Genomic DNA, 19,476 nt, shown 5'->3' on the forward strand with positions numbered 1-19,476 from the left:
TGAGTTTTATAATCCTTTCCATTATTTTGATTTGACAGCTCTCTTATATGGGCCATGTTTCCTGTCAATCCAACTGGTGCAACAGCTTGTAAAAGGCTTCAAGTACTCTCTTTAAACTGTAGATTCATTTACACACTCAGACTCTTTCAGGTTGATGTTTTACTTGTGAAATACAGGGTGATTCAATTTTTTTTAATTCTCATGATTGAGTGTTTTCAGAACGTATTCTTCCACCCGAGCTGAAACAAAAACCATAAATTACAACAGTTTAACTTTTTCCGGTAATTTTTCAAAGCCAGATGTTTCAGTTTTTAAATAAAACAGTTGGGTGTCATGTCTGTGAAAAGTTTCTTGCTTTTCTTTAGCCTCAAAAGCTGAATGAAACATCCTCCAAGAGTGATAATTCCAGGCTGCTGTATGATGCAGCTTGTTGCAAAGTCTTCAGGCAATAGAGCACAATACAAGCTATTACCAGATCCACTCACACACACTCTGCAAGCACAAAGGACACATCCATACTTATTGTATTGAGTTAAGTCTGTGGCAAAGACGAGATTATTTACACATGCGCTACATTCAGATGTAGAGAAGAGGAACAACAGCTCACAAAAGGAAAGAGGTCACAGTGAGAACGCAGACATCTCTCTCCAGATGTGTGTGAGTATGTGTGGGTTGGTTGAATCTCCCCGTGAGCCAACAGGAGCTCAACATACACAGGGTAAACATCATTGGACTCAATCCCGGGTGAGTCGATATTGGGCTTGTCTGAGTGCAGGACTTTATTTTTCTCCCCCTCACTCTTGTTTTTGCAGGCTCTGACCTCAATTCCAAAGGGGTCATTTGCTTATCAAAGGCAGGGACTGGAACTTGCAGGTCCTGAGTGTGTGTTCATTGTGTGCAAGGAAATTCAATTAACCGACACCCCCACTGTGTGTGCGGCTGGGATTCATCAGTGGATATATGGGGATTAGGGTTGGGTGACTCTACATCAGGGGAACGCACCGTTTCATGGGAGAGAGTTCACAATGGTTGATCGGAGACATCAGAGATGAACGCTTTTAAGAATGTGCTGCCTGCACATCCTGGCAACCAGTCAAAAGCAAACTGTAAGTGTTTCATTTCGCCCCCTGGATCTTCTTTGTACCAGATGACATCGATGTCATCACTGAAACTGCAAGTGTCCAAAGCTTCTTTTCAAAGAACTAACAATGCGCTCTTCTGCAGTCCAATTTAGCTTTTCTAGATTAAAGAAATCCTGACATCAGACCAGGGTTGTCAAAAGTAACTTTGGAATGATACAGCCTGTTATAATAAGTCTTAAAGCAAAGGTACGGCACATACTACCCTAGGCAGTATTGCAATAAATATTGTACAAAAATTACAGATAGGTCACAGAGCCAAGGGCGGGACTGCCATATCTTCGACTCTTCAAAGGTGCATTTTCATGTAAAGTCGTGGAGTGATGGGTGGCCTATGAAGCCTGATGTAAAGAGAGCTGAGATTGCCTGGTGCTGCCATAAGCGTCAGCCTCTTCATAAGGATTTCGTGGCCTTCTGAGTGAAGCATGGCTCCATTAAGCAGCAAAAGAAAAAGGAGCCGAAAAGGGGTGGGGCAAAAAGAGGTGAAGAGTTGATCGACAACACACTGGGACCTTCCATTCAGGGATGTTGAGGGGGACGCTTCTCAAGTCAGTGGGACAGTGTTCTGGGTCAAGGCTGTGCCTGCGGTTATGACCAGCTTTTCAAGAGCTTCTTTTGATTGAGCTATCCATTTTCCACAATGGATGCACCGTGCAAGGCCCCTGCTGATGCACTGAATGTCGTTACTGATTATTCATGGCTGACAAACAGTCATGCAGGTACAACTCCAATCAATCGGGCTAAGTTCAGCCCAATGCCACTGCAAGGAGAACAAAGGGCTTCGGCTGCAGACTGGAAAACGTGAATACCACAGACTAGGAGAAACACTAATGACTGTCATTAACTTAAATGTCTGATCTGAAATCCTAACAGTAATTAAGTGACAGGGTTTTGGTCTCTATTACACTCTAATCCTCCTATTAAGATAAAATTATTCTTCTTTTTTTTTTTTAAATCTTGATGGTACTTGAATATGAGCAATTAACACATATAACATACCGAAAAATGTGATCTACCTTGCAAAATTTAAAGATTTGGTTTGAAAAATGAACATTTTTTTTCAATCTTATTTTGACAGCAGAGAAGTGCACTGGTCCATTTGTCAAAAAGCTGTACACATCTGTGATCTGTTTTGGAGCAACATATGGTGACATTCAGACAGCTTCTATGTCATTGAAGGTTTATTGCTTATTTCATCAATATAATGGCAGAGCACATTCTATATGTATCACTGCAGCACGTCTGCGTAAAAGGATTTCAATGCTACAATTTCCTGCACATAGTCCATGAAAACAGATGAATCAATAAGAAAAATCATAAGATAATTTCAGTATAAAAGAAGCAGCTTGTTACATCATAAAGTTACAATAATAAAGGTTGAAAATGGTAGTTATGATCCATGGCAATAAAGATAGAAGGGACCAATCCCATAATTTCTCGTTACAAAAAGCCATCTAAATAAATCTGTGTAAGAAACTGCTTTTGCACATGAAAGAATTAGATTTTATGTGAAAATTATTTCTGTTCAACAGGGAAAATCTACAATGACGTGAATTCTGTGAAAGGCTCAGTAGAGGAAGATGCTCACTTAGTGAGAAACTTAACTGCCACTGTTTGTTAGTAACACAAAAACATGTTAAGTGCACACAACGTCCCACAATAGCTGGGTATAAACATGTTTTTCTTTTTTTTCTCCCCTTTCTTTACCTACAAAGGTGTTCACAAGTTTGGAATGTGATAATGAGCTGATTTACAAAGCATCGCAGTAGACGTCCTGTGTCACAGAGCGAAGACGCCATACAGAAGACATTAAAATTAAGTCCCTTCTTACATATTTCATAATTATCTCTGGTTGCTGGCTACCACACAAAAGTCACATCTGATTACATCAAATGGACATTAATTCAAAGCATGGATTTTCTATTTGCACTGTTCCTCCATAATTAGTTTGCCTAACCTTTCCATAATGGTACACACAAACACACACAGGCAGAGCTGTGATTTACCACAGCGCCCTTACCAAAGTGCCCTTGTTGTAATTACTCCCCATCCAATATCCTGACCCTAATGATTGGCAAGAGCCGAATGTTCGAGATGCCACAGTCTTCAGGCTGGGAATGACTGGGACCCGCTCCTTTATCTCCCACACACACCTTGTCCTGCCACGAATTGGAACACATCGGAGGTGAAGGCCTTGAGCACTTTGCTTCTGCTTCCATTACACTTTGCAGAGTGGGAGGATCTGATAGAATGTTATCCACATGAAAGCCGTGGTAATTTGTTCGGGCTAACGTGTTTCTCTCCTCCTTGTCTGACACGGCCTTGGGCGCTGAGGTAAATAAGAACGGCTGGGTGAGGCAAGCCATCCAGGCTCCTGTCTGGTTGCAGAGTCCCCTGGACCAAACAAATTGCATTTGGGATTACCCCTCCCTCCTCGCGATGGCACGGTCCCTCTTGGGCCTTTGGCCGGTGGTGTCTGAGTCGGACGGCAGAGGTTTTTGGTAATCCAATGAAGGTGTGTAGGAGAATGTAAATATTGAAGCAGCCAAGTGTATTCAGTAAACAGCCTGGGGGTACACAGAGGCCACAAAGGTCTTTCTAACTGAACTCCAATGTTTTTTTTCTAAATTTCTAAAGTACTTTAAAACTATTTGCTCTTAACATATCTTAAAGTATTCTCTCTTGTGACTTAACTTCTTCTACATAGACATGTTTTTTCTTTACAATTGATAGCATCTTGAGTTCATTTCTTCAAAACTTTTACCAACACTAATGCAACCCAAACTGTCTCAGAGCAGATGGTTCTGAAACAACGCCACCATATGGATGACTAGTCTTTTCAATTCAGATTGTCTACATAATCCAAGACATCATTTACATAAAAATCTCAACATAGTAACAGCTAAATTTCATAAATATGGTACTTAAAAAAAATATATATATATAAATTTCTCTTTAGGTAAGATTTATGATTTCTTAGCAAAATCAATTCATCACTGACAAATAAAACCCAATTAAGTCAGAAAAGGGGTGACAATTACACTATGGGAAGTAATCTACCAGAATTTGGGAATAATTTAGTAAGAGCCTTTACTTCAGATCACAAGGGGCAAGTTATTACCTTTGTTAAAAGTTCACATGTTCAAACTTTCTCTTTTACAAAGAAGAAAAAATAAACTAAGAAAAAATAAAAACCCAACCCAACCAGTTGCTTTCGTCAACGAAAATTGTGATATCGTCGCCAATGAACCTTTACCACCTGAAGAAAACGAGACGAGACGCAATGAAAATAATGGTCATGTGACGATAACGATAATTAAATATATAATGCAATATCGTAGAGGAATAAAAACGAGACTAAAATGTAGATTACATGTCTTCATTTTTGTTGACCAAAACGAGACGAGATGAAATGTTATAACAAAGATCCTTAATATACATTTTTTAAGTTGTTTCCTGTGGTTTAGTCGTTGCTGCTGGGTGACGTCACGTCCTCAATCCCAGTCGCGGCCGGCGAGGAATCAGATCCAGAAGATGCAGCTGCAGGTTAGAGGCTGATGCCGGTAACGCAGAGCTCTAGGTTAATCTCAGTTTAAAAAAAAGTTAAATAGTGAAGGGTCCGATGGCCGGCCACACGGGCATATTCTCTGGGGCTGGGAAAAAAGAAGAGACGATCTTTTGATACACTTTCGCTACATAGACGTGGAAAAGAAAACCGAATGTGTTGTCAAAAAAGATGGGGAGAAATGCGGCCACAAAATCACAGGAAAAAATAAATATGTTGTAAACTCAAATTAGAGTGTCTTCTGGAATAAATATATTATATAAGATAACCTTGTTTGAATTGTAAAATGGCTTTGGCTAAATACAATCTTTGACTACAACTAGACTAAAATGGTCATGGACAATTCTGACTAAAATAGGACTAAAATGGTCAGACTTTTAGTCGACTGAAACTTGACACAACTAAAAGGAGTATGAATGTGACTAAAACTAATAAAAACTCAAATCATAGCTTGACCCAAAGACTAGACTAAAACTAAAATTGAAACAGGCTGCCAAAAACAACACTAGTCTGGAGATGCATGGAACAAATTACTTCCAAATATCCCCATCTTTGCATCATGAATCCGTGTGTGGAATAGGATATACTTGTATAACAGTAGAAAAAAAAAAAATGACTTCATAAATAAGATTGTTCACCAAATAGCTTCAAATCCAGCTTTTAGACGAAAACACTTTTTTTTTATTAAACACATCAAGCAGAGCAGGAAATTACAGCCACAACTTAAAAGAAAATACCTGGAAAATAAAAATCACAGCCTCAATGGGCAATCTGTTTCAATCCCCCACCTACAACGACAGTCACATGACGCTGAGCTTATGAGGTTTTCGTTCAAGCGCTGACCATGTTTTGTTCTCCAGCCGCTACTATTATATGAAAGATGAGGGGAGGGTGAAGTGCTGCAGAACGAGCACAGATTGAAGCCTTTAAATATTAATTTCTTTGTTCAAATGTAACTTTATTAATTATTAACACAGTAGATGCAAGACAGACATTGTGAACTTTATAAATAACTTGGCGATTAAAATTGAGAGAAAAGGGATGAAAGTGCAGAGTGGACCCTTGAGCTTGTTCTCATTTTAGGGGAAGCAGATGTTGTTGGTGTTGGATCATCACACACACATGCAACATAGATGCTGTAAGTATGGCTTAGCTGAAGAAACTGAGAAAGGGATGATTTGAAAATGATGATTGTGAAGCTTAAATGTACTGTACCATTCTTTACATTATTTGACAGAAAAAAAGAAACTCAAAACATATTTCTCTAACTAGAAAGAAATGTCAGAAAATGTTGGAAGACAGTGTCAGTGAAGGACAGTTTACCCAAAAACATGCTGTTTGAGATCTATTAAAAGAGAATACCCCCCCCCCCCCCCCCACACACACACACACACGCGCACACAAACCTGCTAGAAAACAAAATCATGGCCTAAAAGAAGACAAATGAATTATTCATTTGAATCATATAAAATCTTTAGGATTGCTCCAGGATGGCTTCCAGACCAGGACCTCTCTGCTGCTGTTGTGTTTCTGGCTCATTGAACAGCCGCTCAAACGTGTTCTGCAGCTTCTTTATTGTGTGTTTCTAGTCAATACATAAACCACACAATGCTGCATTTAGCCCACTGTATGTGGGCAGGAAAATGATGTTAACTGATTTGGGTTTTTACTTCTTGAAATGTGAGGCAGAGCACTTTTGACTTTTTGCTTTTTATTCCACCTGACCAGAAAGCACAGTAACGTCTACACAGGTTTACATGTCTGTACTCCGAATACTGTAAATGCAGGATTCATTCTGCAGCTCATCTTTTTTTTTGGCACATCCAGAGAAGATTCTTTGTGCTCCTTTTCATAATTTAAACAGCACTTCGTGAAGAGATTGATGTTATTCTTTTCCCCCTCACCACATAAAATAGTCCTTTCATAGCAGCAGCACTATCCCATACCCAGGACACCCTGCAGCTTTTAGCTTAAAAAGAAGGAGAACAGCAAGCTGATGTTTGTTTGAGGACTGCGTAAAAATCCCTACTGAAAGTCTCCTTGGGGCCAAACGCACAAAGCATTAACTGTCAGCCACTGAGTTCCTCTGCCTATCAAAAAATCTCCAAGGACTATTTAGCTGTCAGCCACCTATCTACACCTCCCAGCCACACTATTTTTAAACGAATTTGAGTAGAGCAGGTGTTGAGTGACACCACAAACTCTCACTTTGCCTCCCTCTGTCAGCATAAACACTCGTGTCTTTCATTTCCGAGGGATGTGGAGGTAAGTTGAAAGATAACATTACCGCAAAACGGAAAAACAGACTGAGAGTAAACTTGAAAGTTCATCGGCGATGATCAACATAGCAAGGCGGGAAGGAAGTTTACCGTCTCCTTTCAGCTTCATTCTGTATCCCGCAGTTTTTCAAATAGCAAATTTTGGAGCACACTGATGAATCCAAGCGACTGTGGCCTCCACTTGGCATAAGGGGAGTAAGAAGTAGCCTTGGTAATGCATCCCAAAGAGTCCCTCTTATTCAGACGCTTTGGTAACAGCAATGGGAGTGCAGCTGGAGGGATCAGTCATATTGTCACGCTTACTTAAAAAAACAACAACCTGCATTTCATTTGATTGTTCCTTCTGCAAAAACTAACATGCTATGTTGAAAACTGTTGACTTTGTCTTAATATCACTGAATTTTGTCACACAAAACCTACAAATGCAGACTCAAGGGACTGTATTGATAACATGTCTCTGTCTGAACCAGATGAGGTTAATAAAAAAAGAAAGCTCTTGTAAAAGAAGGCACTACTAAGACTGCTGAATGCAGTCCAACTCCAGCAAGGGCACAGCTTTTGTGAGACTGACAAATGTGAAATTACACGAGAGAAAGCGGAGCGCCAGGCTGACGCGGGGTATGTTTTGGTGGGAGGACAAAGGCTGTGCGTGTGGGAGAGTGGAACGGCAACGTTGTTGTTTGACAAATGGTAATTATCTTTTTTTCTCCCACCTTTGTTCCATTAATTGCAGTTAATTTTGAAATTCAGTATTCCTGCATTTCTAAACTAGCGGTGGCTGGTGGTTGAAGCGGAGCATGAAGACCAACACTGCAAACCTAAACAGACTGCAGGTGCCCGGGTTCATGTGGGAAATTATTCTTTAAAAAATAAACTCTTAAGTGAAATATCTGATTAATTTTGGTAAAGCACGAAAATTAAAAAGGGTAAAACTAATTACTTTCAATCACGTACAAATTTCAAAACCTAGGTTTATGTGGTTTAATACTCTCTTTCAATCCTTTTTTATCAAGAGGAAATTATTGAAGTCTAACTTTATTTATCTTATTGGTTATGATTCAAAATAAGATTTTGACATCCAAAATCCATGGACCTTATGCAATATACTGCAATCTATTCAATAGAACATTCCCAACTCAAATCAAGTCTAGGTGTATTACTTAATGGTGATTTGTAAACCTGACAGGGACCAAACCAACGTGAATCGAAGCAGATTTAACATCAAACAGGATATGTATTTGTAGATAAAACACAAAACAAATGTTAGCACTCAGTGCAATCGCTCTACGTCAAAATAAATAACTACTTTAAGCCTCTGACAGGACTCAAAAGTGTCATTCCACTTAAGTGAGTGTATGAATGCGGTCCATTACAGACAATCAAAGGTAATGACTGTATATTTACTTCCAGTTGCTGCCATCTTAAGTCCATATTATTCGATTTGATGCTTTTCTTGACCAATTATTGTTGTTCAAGAAATAAATGATTAATAAATGAATTATTGTTCTCTGCTTCTAACAGTCATTACCATTATCATATCTAAGTACTGATGGAAATCTATGCAAGCAGAGGGCATGGATGCTCCTTTCTTTGTGCCTATCGACAGTAGTTTACGCAACAATGCTTGTCACCTTGAACAGACCTACAGCAAGGAGGTGGCAAATGTACGGACATGCCTGCATAAACAGTCCTGTTTCAAAGTTAAAATTACCTCAGCCTTTCTGTAGGGACCCATCCACACTATCACTTAAGTGGAATTACAGTTTTGAGTCTTGTCAGAGGCTTAAAATAGCAATTTATTCGGAGGGAGGTCAATTGCCCTGAGTGCTAACATTAATTGCCATTTTACCGCAAACACATATTATGTTATAACCCCAAACCGCTTTGAGCCATGTCCTTTTGATTCACCAACAAATGTTTACACTCTGTTACATCTAGTATAATAGTTGTAAGATTTGAAGATTAAAAGGGGACAATTTTGGCTGCTGAGCATGTGTAGAAGTGTTTACACACTCTTTCTAAAGAAAAGCCTCTGTATATATTTTCCAATGCTGGAAAAATGACGATTTAAAATCATGAACTGACCTGATTGAGTGCAGCTGACTGATGCTACCACAGACTCAAGAGCGCAGTCTCATTCTCATGCAGTCTTTCATAGTCGGAATATCAAGGCAAAACATGTTTCCATGCTTGTGACTTCATGTTTTTCATCGACCACCTCTTCATCTGCTTAAACGGACAAGTTGCCACCGGTCATGACCACCTTCACAGGAGCGTGCACCACATTTCTTTGTAAAAACTTAGCTCTAACACATTAATTGGAGACACCAAGATCTGTAGCCCTTAAAAGAGTGTGTCGGTGAGATCAGTCAGCACAGCTGGTTGGTTTTTAATTCTGCCTGCCTCACATTACTCCCATTGCTCCAAACATACTTGCAGTTATCTCAAGGCCAGACAAACACGAGCTTCTATTAAATCCACTTGGACTTTCCTCTCACTCTGAGGTGTACTACGGGGCATTGAGGAAGGGCTTTCTCCATGCACATAAACACACAGACAGATGCAGACTCTCCGCTGACCCGCCTGAGAGGTCTATTAGAACGCGCTGGCAGATGTGTCATGGGAACAATTCACCTTGCCATCTGTTTTTCAGTGTTTCATTGCCAAATCCTTCCCTCTCCATTTTGCAACCAAGGACAGGATGAAATACAAGTCCCATTATGGGGAAGCAGCTAATAATGCATTATCAATTAGTCCCTTTGGCTACTGATCAATGCTTAGCAGGTGGTATGAGGCCATTTTGTCCATTTAGCACTATATTGTCCTCTTTTCTCTGTCTCTCTTATTGCCTTCTGTTCACTAGACGCTGAAGCGTGGAGCCATGGACCTATTGGGTTTTGCTTGAATTGCAGCAGGATTCTTTCTTCAATATTCCCTTAGAGCTCATGTTTGATCGCGGAGGTGACCTCATCCTGAATTCCACTGATTTCTAAATAAATGTGGGCTTGTTGCTGCTATCAAATAAATGTCATTCATGTGAAATCTCCTGTAAACGTCAGGACATGTTGGTGACCTATACAGAACTGGAGACTGGGAAGGAAAATAAAGGTGCAGCACAGGAACAGGGAGTAGGTGGAGTGGGAGGAAGTGCCTGTGATAGAAGTGATTGGCTGCGATAATACCATGGATAAATATTGCCATATGAAAATAAAGGTTACAGATCATTTAGGCTAAGCCGAGCTTATCTCCCCCTTAGATCAGAAATTAAATATGTCATCACATTACAATGGAGGATCTACACAAATAAATAAATCCTGCACAAATAAATCCTTACTGGCATGCAGATATAACACACACACACACACACACACACACACACACACACACACACACACACACACACACACACACACACACACACACACACACACACACACACACACACACACACACACACACACACACACACACACACACACACACACACACACACACACACACACACACACACACACACACACCAAATTATTAGTTCTATTCAGAAAGTACCATATTTTTCGCACTATAAGGCACTTAAAATCCTTAATTTTCTCAAAAATCAGCAGTACCTATAATCAGGTGCGCCTCATGTATGAATGTTGTTGTGCTTACTGACCTCGAACCAATTTTATCTGGTACACTGCGCTCAAAAATATGTCAAAATGTTTTAGTGGCGACGAAGTCGCTTCGCTTGACTGACTGTTTGACCAGTCAGCTGACACATTAAAGTCGGTCCTTGGTTGGATACGGGTTGCACCTTCAGACAAGTTTAGATAACTAATGCTGCAAGCAACTATCACCCAGCATTTGTCCATGTTACCTTACTGTAATTAGACATCAAGCCAATGTTAGGTTTTTAGCGTAAACCCCATTTTCTAATCTGTATTATAATCCGATTATAAACAAATGTTGGACTTCAACGTTGTCCCAACCTCACACCAACTTCAGGTGTCTGCTGTCGCTGGCAACGATGAACCAATCAGAGAACAGGACGTAGTACGGCGCTTACCTCCTCCACTTCTTATTTGTGGGTTAGTGGAAGAAGAATGATTTAAAAAGCAAGTGTATTTTTCTGTATTAGTTACAACTGAACGATATTCTGAGTTATTGTGAATGGGTTGAATAAAGGTCGACATACCAGACTGTTTTGTTTCGCTTTATATATGTTTTATCATCTACTTTATAACCCGGTGTGCCTTATGTATGAAAATAGACCCGTTGATTGATATTGAGCCTTATAATCCTTATTATGGTCTGGTGGTGTCATTCAAAGATTTACTTGGCACGTCATATACAACTGCAGGGTACAGGAAGGGGTTATATTTCCTTCCCATACACAATTTTTAATGGTTTTTGTAAAAAAAAAAAAAAAAAAAAAAAAAACTGTTTTAAATCCATTCCTCCATTAATATTTTGCACAGAATTCCACCTTAAACTGTTTCACAAGGAATGACACAAACGAGTCTCCGTCCTCTCTGTTTTCTCAAAAGAAGCTTTGTTGACATCCGATTCAATAAGGGGAAAAAATATAATCTCCCATCTTCATAAAGCTGTTGCTGAGGTTTATTGAAATAGGAATGTGAAATGCATGCATTTTCCACCTGAGAGCGTTTGCTGCTGGGGTGACAATACGAAGCGTGGATCAAAATCGTTTCCATCAATGCTGGCAGATGAAACGCAAACACAATCAAATCAGCCTGGCCAATACAATGAGTCTCCGCTCAAATGTCAATCTCCCTTTTCCTCATCATGTTTCTGATGAGAAATCATAGAGTGGGAGAATCTCCTAATCTATGCAAACACACTGTCAGCATTGATTTGTTCGGACGGGATACGTCTTTATTAGAACTTGCCAGACATCTCCTTTTGCGGACCTGGGAAACACACGTAGCTGGCAGGGGCCTCGGAAGCAGACGCAGCCATAACAATTGAGATAAGTTACTGTAGTCAGGTAATGAAAACCGATAGACTCGAAGCTGGATCAATAACGGACACTGAAACCCAAAGAGGAAGGACAAGTCTATGTTCCTTAATGTGTTGTAGAAGTGTTTGACAAAACTCAATGCCCCAAAAAACCTGAATACGACAAAGTGGGTAAATAAAATGAATGGTTGGTGGTAGGGCTGGGGGATATGGACCAAAAGTCATATCTCGATATTTTCTAGCTAAATGGCGATACTTGATATATATCTCGATATTTTTTCTGTGCCTTAATTGGGGTTTCCCCCAAAGCATTATAGCATAGCATCTCTGTTAGCTTAATTTTTTTCTGAGGCAAACCCTTAAAAAAACAGTCAGTTTTAATACAAAGCCTTGTGCCAAATGTCACACAGGTACCTTTATTAACAGAGGTCTGCACAATATCAACATGTATAAAACAAATTAAATAAAAACAAACTGCCTGCATATATAGAATAAAATGCTTCTTGAATAAAATAAAACAAATATCCCTTTCCTGCATAACAATTAAATTAAAATACACTGTGCAATTAATACAATGTAGACAGTAACAGGCAGACTTTTCCACTGAGGTTGACAGTTGTGCAAATAACAAAACATTTGTGCAAATCTCAAATAAAACATTCAAGTCAATTTGTCACAAAATAAGCTATATCAAAATCATTAAAAAAAAAAAAAAAAAAAAAAAAAAAAAAAATATATATAATTTTTTTTTTTAAATCGATATAAACGATATTGTCTCGTACCATATCGTGTTTGAAAATATATCGATATATATAAAAATCTCGATATATCGCCCAGCCCTAGTTGGTGGTATAGTGGTAATGGTATATGCAATTATCTAAATGGCCACCAAATGTGTGACAACGGATGTTTGCCAACACAAAAAAATACCAGGCCTTTTTGTCCAGTGAGCTCTGATTTTCAGGAAGGGCTGAGGACAGAAATGTCAATCATTAAAGCTGATTCAACATGGAAGCAGAAACTTTGACACCTATTTCAGTCTACTCTAAAGCAGTTTTTGAAAGTGACTCTATAATCGTATGCAGGATGAGGTCCCAGGCATTTAAGCTACACAAAGGATGCAAACTGTAACTGAACAGTATAGACACAGTCAGCTGGAGCAGCTCTTTTGTCTGCCCTGCACTGATTCACATTCAATAAACAGACCTGTCTGATGAGGGCGGAGGTCACGTCTGATATACACTCTTATCCACTTGTCATGTTTTCTACTGTCTGAGCTTTGAATACTGAGCAGCCCGACTGAAACATGCCTGCACTTCGGTTCGGGGTCAGTTATTAATTCAAAACCTTTCAGTCTTTTTGGCCTTTGACAGTCTGCTGGGACTGAAAACGGATGGAGTTAGCTGAATATCGTCTGTGCTGTACAGGGCCCCAAAAGCTCATCCTTCCTACCAGGCACATATCTGATATGGCTTCATGTCTGGTCTGCAGCGTGAAGGTGAGGAGATTATTGATTGTGGCTTTGCCTCTCTTTGATCAGTTTGTTTCCATTTGATATTCTTAGTAACAACAGCCTGCACAAAAGTCATTAAGACTGTGGGAATCCCTTGATGTTTTTCTTCATGGATAACGCAGCCAACAGTGAAAGGTTGCTTCAAGTGCATCAAGCATACACTTGGAAACACACAGCGCAATCTGAATTTCAACTTGTGTGACAGACAGGGGTCACAAACGTTCAAAATGTTCAAGGCTTTAATCAGGATTTTCAACACAGTGTCAGCAAATGAAAATGATCCTAACAATAAGGTGGACATATAAGGGGGACAGTGACCCCATCTGTCGGATTTAAATTATTTAAACTAGTATTTAAATTCTCTTTTTTATTGAGAACATCATGCACTTATCCATCATGAGGAATTTCACACTGGACTCCGTACCTTTCAACAGAGCTGCCTGGGAGATTTGCGAGGCCCTGTGCGAAATGGCTGGGGGGGGCCCTCGCAAAATTTCTGGGGTTTTTTGGGTCGGATCGGGTGTCTATATGCGCAATTTTAACTCTGCAATTAGCAAAATACTGGATATCTTCCCCTGCCTCATCATCATTTGGCTTGCCTCGACGCGGGGCCCCACGGCTGCTTGAGACCCGGTCGGATCGGTGATTTTTGTAACAAATTTCTCAAACGAGCCTTTCAGAGAGGCATTAAACTCTTCCATTTTCTTTAGTTTTTTTTTCTTTTTTCATCCCCTGATGGAAATTTCCTGATTCTGTCTTGTTCTCTCGACATTGTGACAGTTTGTTACACACTCCACCCGTCTGGATCAGAGCAGCTTGTGTCTGCGCTTGGTCTGATCAGTTGTATTGAACAACAGACACGCGCATCATTGCACATATATTTATTGATATGCACAGACTAGTACACATTTAGGTCTGTAATGGAACGTGACTGTTGATATTTATAAGGGAAAAAACGAGAAAAAAAAGTTGAAAAAAAAAAAAAATAAAACAAAAACAAAAAAAAAACGCCCATAGCGCGAGGCCCCTTGGGGGGCGAGGCCCCATGCGGTCGCACGGTTCGCACACCCCTTGCGGCGGCCCTGCCTTTCAAGGTCTGAGCCTTTAGAAAAATACCACCATCCTCTGTCTCTGAGAGTTTGGACACATCAGGGTTTAACACAAACTACTGGAATCAAATACTGTAGCTACACATATGGGACCTCTAACTGGCTTTGGACCAAATAACTCCTCATGTGGTCACTTAAGGAGATAACATTTTTTTGCCATATGGATTGCAAGAAATCCCTCTTGAAAAAGCTGTTAATCGTAATCTTATATCCCTAACAACATGCATTAAGAAAGATAAATATATATGAGGAACGCTGCTCGTGTTGGGGTTGGTTAACATATGTGTATATAACATTTTTTATCTGATTGTTCATTTTTAAAGGCTAAAATCCTGCTCTTGTTAAAACATGGACTGACATGGAGTTTACACATTGTAGGCTGACATTCAAAGAAATGTTGTTTTAAAAAACCCGAGTTTTTAAATTACTGCATTGAGCACATTGGATATGTGGAATAAGATTGTAATCAAACTTGCGGATAATGTTTTTTCGATAGGAGATCTAATATGGAGACACCAAGACCCCCCCATTGCCTCCTCATCTGAGGATTTGGTGTTTAGGCTTTGCAGGCAAAGGGTCTTTACCGGCTTACTAAGCTATATGAGGGAAGAATGATAGGGTCTTGAAGAGTGCACTTATCCTTGAGAGTTAATCTCTGTAACATCCTTACTTTTTTTTGTCATTACAGATAAGACAGGTAACAAAAATGGTCCAGATACATCTTCTTTAGAAGACTTTCTTGTGTGAGCTAGGCCAAGCAGATTTATCTCTTATGGATATGAAAACTTAAGCGTAAATCTCAATTATTCTAGCAAAATACATTGGTTATAAAAAAAAAAAAAACGGAATATTGTAAGCTGTACTATTGACACAGTTTAAAGTAGGCTCCACTGGATTGCACGCCATCACTGATTAATGAATAACATGGGAAAATAGGAAAGTTTTAAAGAGTTATGGGAGATGAGATAGTCGCCTTGATTAGATGTGATTTGGAGCCATCACCTCTCCAATGCAGCTCGACAGTCATAGCGGAAAGTAGAAAGAAGCACCAAAATGCTCAATGAACTGGAATACTCTTGAAACTGGCGAGAAAACTATTCTTAAAATTCCTTATCTATGTAATTTAAGCGTACTGACAATATTTCCTCTGGATAATCTGACCTATACTGTCAGTCATTTCAGGTTCTATTGAATGTGTTCATTTCCAGTCTGGCTGAGTAGGTCAACTTCCCCATCATACGTTTATGAGTAATCGCTGTGCATTAGTTTGATACATTCGTTTTTAAGAGAATAATACTATCCTAAAGTTATATTTTTCATCAGATATCACCTTATTTACATCCATTTTACACTAACTATTTTGAATTTCATATCAAAAAATAATTTAAATTTAAAAATAAACTTGATCTCAACATTTTATTTCTTGATTTTTAACTGCTTTGTGATAGTTGTCTGTTGCTTTTTAATTATTACCCAAGGTGATGCATTAACTTGCACAGAGATGTTTATTTTCTTTGACCCTTTCCCCGTAAAACAGAATAAATTAATCATAATTAGTTTATCATCACAGTTTGTTTACTCTAAATAAAATCTAACACCACCAAAGTTTTTCTAAACATTTAAACCCACTCATAATTTCTTTTGAGACAACAGCAGTCATTTTTTCTTAGTTAATTAAGTTAAGCTGCTAATTCTGTTTATTCTATAACCAGAAAATATGATGGTGTTTGAACGTAAATGTCAAAGAGGAAATGCAATAAATGAGATTAGGATTGTTATGTTACTGCTTTTTTTTTTCTTTATAAAAAGATATTTACATCCTGTCCTTTCACAGGAGAAAACAAACTGGACGAAATAAACTGGACGAAAAGAAATGGGCAGAAGTGAAAAAGACTTGTGGCAAAATACGTCAAAAGTTTCTCTTAAATACCTGTTATTTGGAAGGTATAAATAGAAGATTACTATTTTCAACTCCAGTATGTCTTCAAACCCCTCAGTCCTGCCCCCTCAAGGCATCATGAAGTTTCAGGTGCAACAGATGCCTAGGTTGCTGGGCAACAAGTGTGAGTTTAGAGTGCAGTGTGACTGTGACGATCAGGGTGAGAGGACAGCCTGACAAGTATGTATTCCACACATCTTATGGCGGCTGGATGTGCGCACCTCACAATTTTTTTTTTCCTTGCTGGAATGGGGATTAGACTGTGCTGTCAGTAAGCTCCTCAGGGCAGTAGTGACATTAAACAGCACCAGTGTTTGAGAGATCGATGTGGGTGCAGCTCTGGAAAACCACATGTCCTTCATAACTGTACAGGTGTACATGTGAAACATTAATCATCAAAGGCAGTGAAACCGCACGGTGAAGTTGAGGGCAGCTAGGAAGCTTTGGAACTTCAGAGGGATTTTTTTTCAAAGATGGAGCCCCTGACCGCTGCAGGGGCCCATGGCAACCAGCATGACAGATTTGTTTCATAGACAAATAAATGCTGACTACAGCAGCTCATAACCATACAAGCCAAATGCTCCAAGCTCATTAAACATTGGCAGGGCGACGTTATATTTGTAATGTGGTGATCCCATTAACTTTGAAGTTCACGGGCCACGTTATGTTCTTCAGCTATTGACAAGATACGGTTCATATTTTCTATCTCAAGTTAAGAAGCAGCCACCGCTATGTCAACCATCTCAGAGCTGCCTGGGATGTATTTATTGTTTCCTGAAATCAATTAACATGATCACAGGCATCTATGTTCCCACAACAGACTTAAAAACTGGTTTAAGGCCTGATTTAGTGTCTGGTTTACATTGTTTTCCTCCAATTAACCTTTCTCCTCTAATGTCAACAATCAGGGCTGCTAAAGCATCAACATGTCTGTTGGACTCCACCTCCAGTGGACTGTTTAAGGACCATGTCAACACTTCTGAGCTTAATCAGGTAAATCTATCTCTACTAAGTAGCTGTGTACCACAGGACTTTAGTGAGATGTAATTAAACCTTCTTTCAAAAACCCCTCTCCTAATCCTGATGTTTTAGCCAATTACAAACCTTGTCTAACCTCCCTTTTATCTCTAGGATCCTCGAAAAAGTTATTTTAAAACAACTAATTGCTCGTTTGTAGAATAATGGTTTTATACCAAGAATTTGACAAGACTGAGAAACTGTACTTATTGCTGCCGGTGGTCTTGTGTCTATACTAATTCTGTTCAATTTCAGTGCTGCATTTATCACCACTGACTACAGCTTCTTGTTAAAAAGACTTCAGTGCAATATTTGAATGAAGGGTACTGCATTTGATTGATTTTACAATATGTACATACAAATGATATGTCCTTTTCATTCACTGTAGGTAGTTGTGGAGCCCCACAGGGTTATACACTTGGGCCACATTTGTTTTCTTTGAACATCTGGGTGGTCCTTCATGAGGAAACGTGAAATTAATTTCCAACCTTTAAAAAGATCCTCGTCTATTTCAGTAACTCTCTCTTTTGGAGTCTTGTTTTGCTCTGTAAAGCACTTTGTCTTTGAAAATTGATCTATAAAAAAAGATATTTGGCCAAGTTCCTGCTTCATGCTGCAAAGCCAAACAGTTTATTGTTGTGGGTACATTTTGGTGCCCGGCCAAATGAAAAAGGACATCCCAATAATGTGGAGGAGTTGGTGGTCAAAGTCACTTGCTAAAGCTAGTGGTGGCATGAAATGAACAGAAATGTGAGGATTGTGGGGTCCACAGTTAACACCTCATGAGACAGCTGAGAGGTGTCAGAGAAAGAGGCAACAGATGGAGTACGACCATCAAACATGCAGTTCACACAAACTATAATTTCCCATTTTAGAAACCAGGTTAATCAGGAAAATGTTGTCAATCATGCATAACAGGCTGTGAATAAAGACGAGCAGAGACAGGTAAACTTTCCCTCACAGCTTCAATAAGGGGATTTTAAAAATGAATTTACCTAAATGAATCTAGAGCTCACCTGTTTGTTCAGCTGTCTAGTGGCCACTTTAAAGTACCAAGAGTGGAATTATTACTCATTTCAAATGCAGCTGCACTTTAAATGAGGTTTTTGGACTTTTGTTTACTGTTGTATAAATATTTAACATAATTGGCTTCATGTTTTATGCTTTAAAAAAAACAGGGGGAGGTGCAAAACGTTTCGTCTTTTTCTAAGAACTATATTGTTTAATGTGTTTGCATTTGATTTGTTGACGATCGGACAGTAAAATGTCTCTATGCTTTGACAATTCAGTTGAGGTGGGATTGAAAAGTGTCAGAATAAAGACAGATGTTGTAACGCTCTATCTGTCTCTGTTTAAATGCTTACCTTCCAGCTGATATTAGGAGTTAACACTTACAACGTATAACGTTTTACACTAGTAAAGCCAATCAAATATTTATTGTGTTTTAAATTGTAATGGTCCTGTCAACAAGAAAGAAGAAAAAACTAAAACTGAAAACAGCAGATTTTATCACCCGAGGAAGCAAATTCAGAAACGCTCATGTTACTCTTTTATTGTCATTACGTTCAGATGTTTGACTCCAAAATGAATTGAACTAAAAACAAAACTGTGCTTCTCACAAGGGAAAACACATTAAATAACAATTAATTTTGCAAGGTTGTGGGGCAATAAATGAAGAGCTATAAACAGGATGCAAATTGTATTTAGTTTTTATTTCACCTGAACACAACCCACTGATACAAACTAAATCCTACGGTCTCTAACCTTTATATTCCTGTGTATAGTTTTTGCCTGTTATCGCATCATTAACATATTTTTTGCGACGTATATCTGCAACCCAGAGTGCTCATTTGCTTGTCCGTGTTCCTGCAGTCATTTCCACACTTCTCCTTCCTAATCAGTTGTCAGGTTATGAATTGGTGGTTTGGGTTTGCAGATCGTTGCTGATTCACA

At 39.1% G+C, this 19,476-nt stretch overlaps 1 protein-coding gene across 5 annotated transcripts in view; it reads right to left on the reverse strand.

Moving 5' to 3' along the window:
• unc5a (unc-5 netrin receptor A) overlaps positions 1 to 19,476 on the reverse strand; it is a 149,132-nt gene that overhangs the window by 52,038 nt on the left and 77,618 nt on the right. The window lies entirely within an intron of this gene.

This window comes from Cololabis saira, chromosome 7 (genome assembly GCF_033807715.1).
Source record: "Cololabis saira isolate AMF1-May2022 chromosome 7, fColSai1.1, whole genome shotgun sequence".
NCBI classification, from domain to species: domain Eukaryota; kingdom Metazoa; phylum Chordata; class Actinopteri; order Beloniformes; family Belonidae; genus Cololabis; species Cololabis saira.